The 10,165-nt window shown below is 40.5% G+C and overlaps 1 protein-coding gene across 1 annotated transcript in view; it reads left to right on the top strand.

Moving 5' to 3' along the window:
• Positions 1-5,401: 5,401 nt before the first annotated feature.
• Positions 5,402-10,165, top strand: part of myt1la (myelin transcription factor 1-like, a) — a 79,799-nt gene continuing 75,035 nt past the window's right edge. Inside the window, exon 1 of the mRNA XM_028605303.1 lies at positions 5,402-5,480. The gene's annotated coding sequence lies outside the window, so the exon portion shown is untranslated. The remainder of the gene's footprint in view (positions 5,481-10,165) is intronic.

Genomic DNA, 10,165 nt, shown 5'->3' with positions numbered 1-10,165 from the left:
TGGAAAAATTAGGACGGGGTATAGCTGAAGATCTTTGCCGGGTTTGGCGGGTTTGGGTCTTAATTTCTATAATTTTACATGGACTCGGGCTGGGCTTGCGCTCTGGGTTGCGTGGTAAATGAGCGGCGATCAGGTGATGCGTTTCGATTAGCGTGAAAATGAATGCTGAGGAGGTGAAATGGACGCTGGTCTCTGGAGGACTTCTTTTATTCCTTTGTTCCAACTTCCAAGTGGCCTGTAGCCGACGTTAGTCATGGATAAATTATGTTAAAAAATGTACAAATATATATATATATATATATATATATATATATATAAAATGAATCATTCTTGACAAAAGGCAAAAGAGCTGTGTTTGGGCTTTTAAAAAGCTGTCAATCTAAATGTACTTGTCAAAACAAGTTCCTTCCAGAGGCTATTTAGCAGAGGCACCGTGGCTCCGTCCAGTGCTTAGCTTCGCCCAAGACGATTGTGATTGGTTTAAAAAAAAGCCAATAAACCAGAGCACGTTTTACTCCCATCCCGGAATGCTGTGTGGACTAGCCAGACCTTCCTCCGCAGCGCTGTGGAGGAAGGTCTGGCGAAGCGAGACTACTACAACTTCAATCAGCATCTTCAACCTTTTTACTTGTTGCTTAAACTGAGTGAACTGAAAATGGATTTGTGAGTTAAATCTTTAACTGAAGACTGAAACCTCCAAAAGAAAGCAAAGAGAGTGATACAGAGACAGAGAGACAGAGAGAGAGACGGAGAGAAAGAGACCTATGTTTCTTATCTCAGTCTCAATGTTTTATTGAAGGCAGAGTCTAACTAGGTCACCCTGTTTAAACTAAGCTCGCTCTACCTCTCTCTCTCTCTCTCTCTCTCTCTCTCTCTCTGTGTCCTCAGCTCACTCCGGTCTGCTGACGGAGAGATGGAGGGAAGAAGAAGAGAGGTGTGGAAAAAGAGGGAGACAGACGAATGGAAGGATATAGACAGTCGGAAGGGTGTGGGATAAAAGAAAGATGAAGGGAGGAGGAAGTAATCAGTGGAAGAGGTGAAGTTATGAGAAGTGTGGATGACAGGATTGGAGAAAGAAAGGAAGGAAGAAGAGAAAAGAGGGACAGGATGGAGGGACAGAAAAGAGGTAAAACATTGAGAATTGGAGGGAAATAAAAAAAGGACACAAAATGAAGGTTTCTTAGAACCATGACAAATTTTGTTGAACCGTCTCAAAAGCAACGATTTGTGAGGACTGTGGTTAACTGCTCCTCAGATCTCTGCAGGGTAAATCCAGACAGCTAGCTAGACTATCTGTCCAATCTGACTTTTCTGTCGCACGACTAAAACTACTTCTGAACGTACACGTTCCACCAAAACAAGTTCCTTCCAGAGGCTATTTTGCAGAGGCTCCGTGGCTCCATTTGGTGCTTAGCGCCTCCCAAGACGATTGTGATTGGTTTAAAGAAATGCCGATAAACCAGAACACTTTTTCTCCCATCCAGGAATACTGTGTGGATTCACCAGCATCAACGACGACGCCAAAAGGCACCTGACCACGAGTCCGTATTTTACGTGTTGATAATGCATTACTTTTCGTAGCTAGAATATAAATCTAGACGCACCGTAGTGGCAGCACATTTATTTTGCAGCCAGGGGGGGTCTAGGCACTCTCCGTTGGCTTGCCAGTTGGAAAAACCAAACTCTGGTCAGGCCAATCACATCGTGTATAGAGTCGGTGGGCGGGTCTTATGGCTGCTGCTGCTGCTGGGAACAGAGGTCTTCTGGAAGACTTGGAGTTCAGCTTTTCTTTGAGAAAAGAACAAAGAACGGCACAGAAATCATTCTTAAAAAAGGAAGATGTGTTCTGAGTTTTGCCGACCGGATACGGCAAAAGTTGATCAACTAGCTCCGCTACCTTCTTCGTTGCTCTGCCTGGTTGTAGCGCTATCCTATTGCGTGCCGAGGGAATTTGAAAGACAACCGTTTATCCCGCCCCTCGGGTTGAGCCCAGCCAATGGTGAGTTCCCAGACCCAACATCTGGATGTGGGTCTGGCTTGTCGGGCGATTTCGTAGCTATATGTACGAATGGATCATACAACAGCCTGTTAGGCTATAATGACTCATTTATCGAGGTCAGGGATCAGCTGCAGTAATGTTTAAAAGCTCCTTTGATTCTGACGGACAAGAGGCGTATAGCCTAATTCCTGCTGGAGGGCTTCATCACTTGACCATAGAAATGTTGTTTGGGGCCCACGCTATTCAGACTGAACGAGCAGAACCCCCAAACTGACCAGTTTTCCTCCATGTGACCTCCTTACAGCTGCCACACACAGATCAGTAGAGCGGTTTGTAAAAACGGCGGCACAGGATATAGGAAAAGGAAAACATTGCTTCCTGTCGCCAAATAGGAACTAAACGTGGCGAAGCACCACATAATCTGGAACAAACTCCCAGAAAACTGCAGGTCCGCTGCAACTCTCAGTTCTTTTAAAGATGATTTTTTTGGGGGGGCTTTTCCTTTATTACACTGCAACAGTGGATAGACAGGAAAGTTAGATAAGATTAGATAATACTTTATTTATCCCACAATGGGGAAATTCACTTGTTACAGCAGTAGCTTTTCCAAATAAAAATATTGTAATGTAATGTAAGTAAGTAATTGACGTGAAATTAGATTGAATAATATGTAATTAAATAACATAGCAAAAGTAATTCACCATAATATAAATGATATTGAAAAAGTAAGTAGAGAGAGATGGGGGATGACACGCAGCAAAGGACTCAGCCAACATCACACTCTCACTGCATTGTAACTTTTATTCTTGTATTTCAAACCTGTGTTATTCTATTTTCGCTGTTTTTATATTCTCTTTTATTATAATAATGAATGTTTTTAATTGTTTTTAATTGCTCTTTAATGGTTTATGTAAAGCACTTTGAATTGCCTCGTTGTTGAAGTGTGCTCTACAAATAAAGCTGCTTTGCCTCGCCTTACTTAATCTGGGTTTTTGTAAATGGATTTTGGTGCAGATGCTGTGTGGATCTTTTTGAGAAGGTAAGATAAGATAAGATAGACTTTATTAATCCCACACTGGGGAAATTCCTGTGCTACAGCAGCTCAAAAGAAAAACAATGTACACACATCAGAATAACACAAATACAGTGCTGCTCATGAGTATTTGAACCCATGCTACAGTTGACTAAAAAGAGGAATAAAAAAACCATCTTTTGGAAATTGAGCTTAATGCCTTAATGAAAAAAATAGGAAAAATCCAACCTTTGAGAACACCAATTTTCTTTGTGAATAAATAATGTATTGTAAATAAATAAATGTTCTTCTTTAAACTACAGGGGGCATAAGTCAGTACACCCCTAAGAGGCAGGCAGATTTTTATTTTTTAAAGGCCAGTTATTTCATGGATCCAGGATACCATGCATCCTGATAAAGTTCCCTTGGCCTTTGGAATTAAAATAGCCCCCCCACATCACCAGATACCCTTCACCATACCCCCACATCATCACATACCCTTCACCATACCTAGAGGTTGGCATGGGGTACTTTCCATAAAATCATCTCTCAATGCAAATCAAACCAGCTATTAGGCTAACTGAAATAAAACCATGCCAATCTCTAGGTATCTCTAGGTGAAGGGTATGTGATGATGGGGGGCTATTTTAATTCCAAAGGCCAAGGGAACTTTATCAGGATGCATAGTATGCTGGATCCATGAAATAACCGGCCTCTAAAAATAAACATCTGCCTGCCTCTATGGGAATTTAACATAGGGGTGTACTGACTTATGCCGCCTGTATTTTAAGGAATAACATTTATTTATTTACGATACATTATTTATTCACAAAGAAAATTGGTGTTCTCAAAGGTTGGATTTTTCCTCTAGCTTTTCAATTAAGGCATTAAGCTCAATTTCCAAAAGATGATTTTGTTATTCCTCTTTTTAGTCCACTGTAGCATGGGTTCAAATACTCATGAGCAGCACTGTACACATTAAGTAGACATAGGTGAAAAAAAATATACATAAAGTATAAGAACAAGAAAAATAGAATCAGTTATAATAAGAATAGTAATAAAAACAGACATATTTACACAATAACCTTATATAAACAGACAGCATATATACACATATACAGATGAGTAAGGTGTGGATGAATAGATATGACATATTGCACAGTCGCAGCTAACAAAGAGTGATGAATAAATATGCATAGTGCAGAATATTGTCCAGTGGTGGCTCATATTGCAGAACCAGCTAGCAGTGCTACATTATGATGTTATATTAAAGGGTCTGACTGCTGCTGGAATGAAGGACCTGCAATAAGCGCTCCTTGTTGCACTGGGGGGAAGGGGGGGAGGGGGGGGGGAAGGAGCTGCTCAGGGAGCTCCCAGTCTTATAGGTAGGGGGTGAGAGGTGTTGTAAGTGATTCAACAGTCCATCCGTTGGAGGAGGTCTTCTCAAAGAAGTAAAAAGCTGTTGCTGCTGTCTGTTGATTCTGCGTCCCTGTGGTTGTGGAGTTTAATGGTGATTTTTACACTTTAAATACAAATTGATTGATTAGATTTGACAATCTAACAACCGGGAAGTTATTTTAATAAGAACATAAAAAAATGTAATACTTATAATACCAGGATGTGAATAATAAAAGGCTAAAATTAGAGTCTAAATTAGAGTCTGACTGCTTTGTTACACAGAGCTGAACAAAGGAAATTACACACTGATGCGTTTCGACGCCTAAAGAGACTTGTGTGTGCGTGTGTGTGTGTGTGTGACAAAGAGAGAGAGAGAGAGAGAGAGAGAGAGAGAGAGAGAGAGAGAGAGAGAGAAATCTGGTCTGCGCAGGTTTGGAAACAGAATAATTCAGAAAGAGAGAAAGAGAGAGAGAGAGAGAGAAAGAGAGAGAGAAAGAGAGAAAGAGAGAGAGAGAGAGAGAGAGAGAGAGAGAGAGAGATGTGTGTTAGAGAAAGGCAGGCAATGCATTGCCATCCTTGAGGAGCTTGCATGCGCCCGCACGCACGCACGCTGGCTCTCCATCGGGCGCGTCGCCGTCTTTGCGTGCGCGTCCCTGAGAAATAAAAGAAAAAGAGGAAGAAAAAAAGAGGAGGAAGGAAAAGAGAAAGAGAAAAAGAGAGGTAACACCGCCGTCTTCTTCCTCTGCCGCTGCTGCAGTGTCTGATTCCCGCTCCACCATCTTCATCATCAACATCCTCTTCTCCCTCCAGTCTCTGTCTGTCTGTCCGTCTGTCTGTGTCTGTCTGGGTATCCCCCCTCCTCTTCCTCCCCCCTCCATCCAGTGAAGGCACGGCCAGATATCACGGCGACAAAAGAGAGATAGGGAGAGAGAGAGAGAGAGAGAGAGAGAGAGAGAGAGAGAGAGAGAGGGAGAGAGAGAGAGAGAGGGCTGCAGACTTTCCGACCAGAGGAGAAAAAGGGAGAGGAGGAAGAAGAGATACCGTAGAGGAGTCTCCATCTTCGCCATTCCAGTATGTTTTCTCTTTTCTTCCTTTCTATGACATTCCTCGTAACACTCATTAGAACTGCGTCTGACGCGATGTAGCCTGCGTGCGTCTTTGAACGCGCCTCACAGCTCCGGTCACCTCTAAAATGATCCCTGTAACGTTCACTGACCTGAGTGTGTCAGTCACGCTTCTGTTGTCTCGCAGCGCAGATGTGTTGACAGTCTTCTATCATGTCTCTGGAATTAGCTCTGACATGTCTGCATGCGTCATACGTGTGGCAGTCATGCTTCTGCTGTTTCAATGCACGTTATCTTATGATATCCCTGTAATATTTATATTATAATGTGTCATAATGCAGCGTTATAGTCTTATATTTAGCTTGATATTCTGTAATATCTCTGTAATGAGCTCTGAAAGTGTGTTTACATGTGCCATATATTAGTGGCAGTGATGCTTCTGTTGTTTCAAGGCACATATCTTATGATATCCCTGTAATATTTATATTATAATGTGTCATAATGCAGCGTTATAGTCTTATATTTAGCTTTATATTCTGTAATATCTCTGTCATGAGCTCTGAAAGTGTGTCTGCATGTGTCATATGATGCTACTATAGTGTGGCAGTCATGCTTCTGTTGTTTCAGGGCACATATCTTATGATATTCCTGTAATATTAATGTTATTATGTGTCATAATGCAGCGTAATAGTCTTATATTTAACTTTACCTTCCATAATATCTCTGCAACAAGCTCTGAAAGTGTGCCCGCATGTGTCTTATGACACTCCAGTCATTTTTGTCTCAAGGCTCGCCTCTTATGATTGTGATTGTGATTATGATTGTACTGTAATATTTGTGTTTTAATGTGTCATAATGCAGCGCTATAGTCTTGTATTTAGCTTTATATCCCGAAAAATGTTGCTACATTCCTCCAGTGAGCTGTGCTGCTTCATCTGCTGTGACCTGATGATACCTTTTGACATTTATGCTCATGTTTTCATTATCACAGCCGTATATAATTTGTGTTATGACTTTAAGACGCCCATGGTGCTCCATAATATCTTATAATATGTCCGTAATGTTCCTACAGGGTGCTGTGTGAAGGCTGTATTGTTCCGTATAGCGGCTATAGAATGGAGGATAAAAGGATGTGATAATCCAGGCTGGGACCGCTGTGTGTGATATGTTATATTCCTACAGGGTGTCAGTGTTCATATTATGGCTTTAATGCTTCCACAGTGTGTCTGTGTTTCTAATTAGTGAGTCTGCAGTGACCTTATGGCACCTTTTTTTTTTTTTTTTTTCTCTGTTTGCACACGGACATTTGCAACAGCATCCGTGCCTGAGGACTAATAATATCCGTAAAGTTTTTTAATTTATTTGCAAGAATCTTTGCAAACACACCCTTGACTTCTAAAGTTAAATAAAGGTATGTTGACACAAGTTTATGTTGCAGTATAACAACTGAATATAACATATTAAAACTAAAACTGAACCTTTCTGAAACACCGAAATTAAACTAAAACTAGCAAACACACTGTAAAAAAATGTAGCTCAAACTAAACTTAAATTATATATATATATATATATAATTCCAGGATAACCTTACAGGTTCCAATGGATTATAATGTGCAATTCAAGTCAGTATCAGAGTGTGAAACTTGATATAAAAAGTTGTATTGGTGCAATAAACTAAATATCAGCGGTGAAGTGGAGGCTCCAAGTTAAACATCAAAGACTGTGAGGATCCCGATCACAAAACCAAAGATGAGGAATGTTGTGTGTGGAGCTGCTGCCTGTAGATTCAGGATCAGAGGAGTGTTGAGTGGAGCTCTGCAGACACACTCGCCCTGGTTGGTTTTTGAAGGAATGATTGAAACTTGACTTTTCGCTGTGGAGTAACGGAGACAAATTAGAGAGGGAAGTCGAGAGCGTGCAGTGATACCTACGCATGCTTTATTTCATACAAAATAACATTTCTTCTTGCTGTTGTCTGCAGTTTTATGGAAGCGTAGGGCTGCTGTAACATGATTATTAATGCTTCCACTTGCCATAAGTTTATCTGTGTACTTTAAAAAATTAAATCTAGAAAAACATCTTGTTATTACAATAAACGTTTCACGTAATGCCGTGATACTGATAAGTTGTTCTTTTTCGGCAGTGGCAGCACTACGCTTCCGTACAGTTTGGATTTGAGAACAGGCTAAATATTATTTGTTGGATTATGTAAACTGCTTTTTTTTATTTTTTTTATTTGCATGGCAAAGGGGGTAAAATATTTGTATCTACCAAATGGGGCCCCTGCAGAAAAAGTTTGGGAACCACAGCTGTTAAGTGACGATTGAGGGATTATTTTTTTTTGTATGAGTCTTGTCATTGTTTTTACTCGCTGTGCCTTTAAAGCTGTGCTACATCACAATCAGCAATCAGTCCTTCCAGAAAAATGCGGCGTTTTTTTGTGATTGTTGCGGGCAAAAATCCTTGATCATGCGGCACGTTTTCTTAAAAAATATGCAGGGTATTTATGCAATTTTATGCGATGAAATTGCGGGAACTTGCAAAAATTGCGGAAACTTGCAATAACTGCGGTTTGATGAAAAAGAGAAAAAAAAAGTGATTTGATGACATAATTATGTCACTTCATAATGTTCCCATGGCAACAGGGAAAAATGGTGTGAAGTAAATGCAACATTTTTCAACTTCCTGCTAAGATATATGTGATTTATTTCCAACGAAAATGCGGGGATTATGAAGTCATGCAAGCCCCGCATATTTTGCGTGGAAATCGGCAATTTATGCGGCGAAAGTGCAGCGTATTTAAAAAAATGCAGGTGCATAAATATGCGGACTTTGGCTGATTATGCGTTGAATTATGCGATTGCATAATCACGTTTTTCTGGAGGGACCGAGCAATGCATTCTCATAAACAAGTCTGTATGATATTGTACGAAAATGTATGCACACCAAGAAGTATGACATCCTACGGAATCAGGAGACCGCCAACTTGTAACGTGACTAGCTCCATAACGCCTAGCGGCAGTTGCTAGTTGCTAAAGGCTGTTTTATGCTTCTGCGACGAATCAACGGTGTACCCCCGCAGACCCCTCTGCGTCGCCGTGAACCCCCCTCCGAGCCCTCCTCCGTAGCTCGACGCGCACCTCCAAAAATGTGTAACTTCGCGTCTGATTGGTCAACTGGTCCTGTGTGTTGATAGTGGGTGTTTCAGGCAGCCTACTGTAGGGAGTAGCAACATGCTAGTTCACTGATATAAGCTCTGCAAATAAATAAGACATATTTTGGTTACAATGACGGGGTTATCCGTTTGTAAAGTGTCTATATGTCAGTAACGTTTTGAAATTATCATTTACCACCTCCCTACGTGACCAGTCGCGTTCTTATTGTAGTGAATACAGAAAATAAAAACGTGGAATGCTTACGAATTACAGTGCTTAACTTTTCGTAGCTTTTTCAACGAATGGTTCACGAGAACAGGCTGCAATCAGGGCTGTGTGTCGAAAGGTGCGTTCAGTTGGTTCTGCTGCCATTAAGTTACCAAGTATATTGATTCATGTTGTTCAGCAACACACTGTAACATTGTGTTTTTAACTGCAAATCCAATTCAAGCATGTTGTTTGTCCAGGGGGTTGTCAGTTAGCTTGTTAGTTCTTTTTCCAGTCAGGTATTGAGCTCATTGGTCAGTCGTTTCGGTTATTTAGCTCGTTAGTAGTTTAGTCAGTGTGACATTGTGGGTTCAGGTAACAGTTTCTACCTCTGTGCTTAGAAGCTATGGATACCGAGAACATCCTTCTCTCTCTCTCTCTCTCTCTCTCTCTCTCTAATTCAATTTCAACGGGGCTTTATTGGCATGAAAGTTACAATAACAATGTTGCCAAAGCTTCAACGTACAATCTGTCCAGATATTTGGACAAAACACAATTTACAATTTAGACAATAATAGGATCATTTAAATAAACTATATGAATCTATTTTGTATGGCAAACATGAAACACAGATATGAAAACAAAAATAAAATATAATAAAATAAATTAAATTCTAATAAAAAATGTAAAGACATTTAAATATACAAACTATGAAAATTAACACAATATTAGGATTGATTTGCTATGTATACAATATCTTTTACTTCTTGTGCAACCTCTATAGTGTGTGTGTGTGTGTGGGTCTCTTTTCTCTCTCTCTCTCTCTCTCTCTCTCTCTCTATATATATATATATATATATATATATATATATATATATATATATATAAGCATTATATCAGCATTATATCATCGTCTTCATTGCGGGGTCACAACAATACTGTCTGAGTGACGGTTGGAGACGGGACAAATCACTAATCTGGTTCAGTCCAACCTGCCTTGAGGCTGCAGCAGATGAGCCAGATGTTTTGCTGTTTAAACACTGAGATCAAGTTTACTCAACGCAAAAAGTAATGAAAGAGAAAAACTCCTTTATTTCCTGTCTGCTCTCTGCGGAGCCGGAGAGTTGGAGTCTGGTGATCATTCATAACTGCCGACCCAAATAAAGCTTCCTCCTCTCTGCAGCCGAACGCCACACGTGCGTGACAGAGGATATTAAACGCAGTTTACAGTCCGCCACCATACCAGACTGGTGCTCACAGCTAGAGTTCTCCATTCACACCTGTAGCTCTGAAGACCTAATCACAATGTTGGTTTACAGTAACTTCGGGG

Source organism: Perca flavescens, chromosome 18 (genome assembly GCF_004354835.1).
Source record: "Perca flavescens isolate YP-PL-M2 chromosome 18, PFLA_1.0, whole genome shotgun sequence".
Taxonomy (NCBI): domain Eukaryota; kingdom Metazoa; phylum Chordata; class Actinopteri; order Perciformes; family Percidae; genus Perca; species Perca flavescens.
The sequence above is the reverse complement of the archived record's forward strand: the minus strand, read 5'-3'. Positions and strand labels throughout refer to the sequence as shown.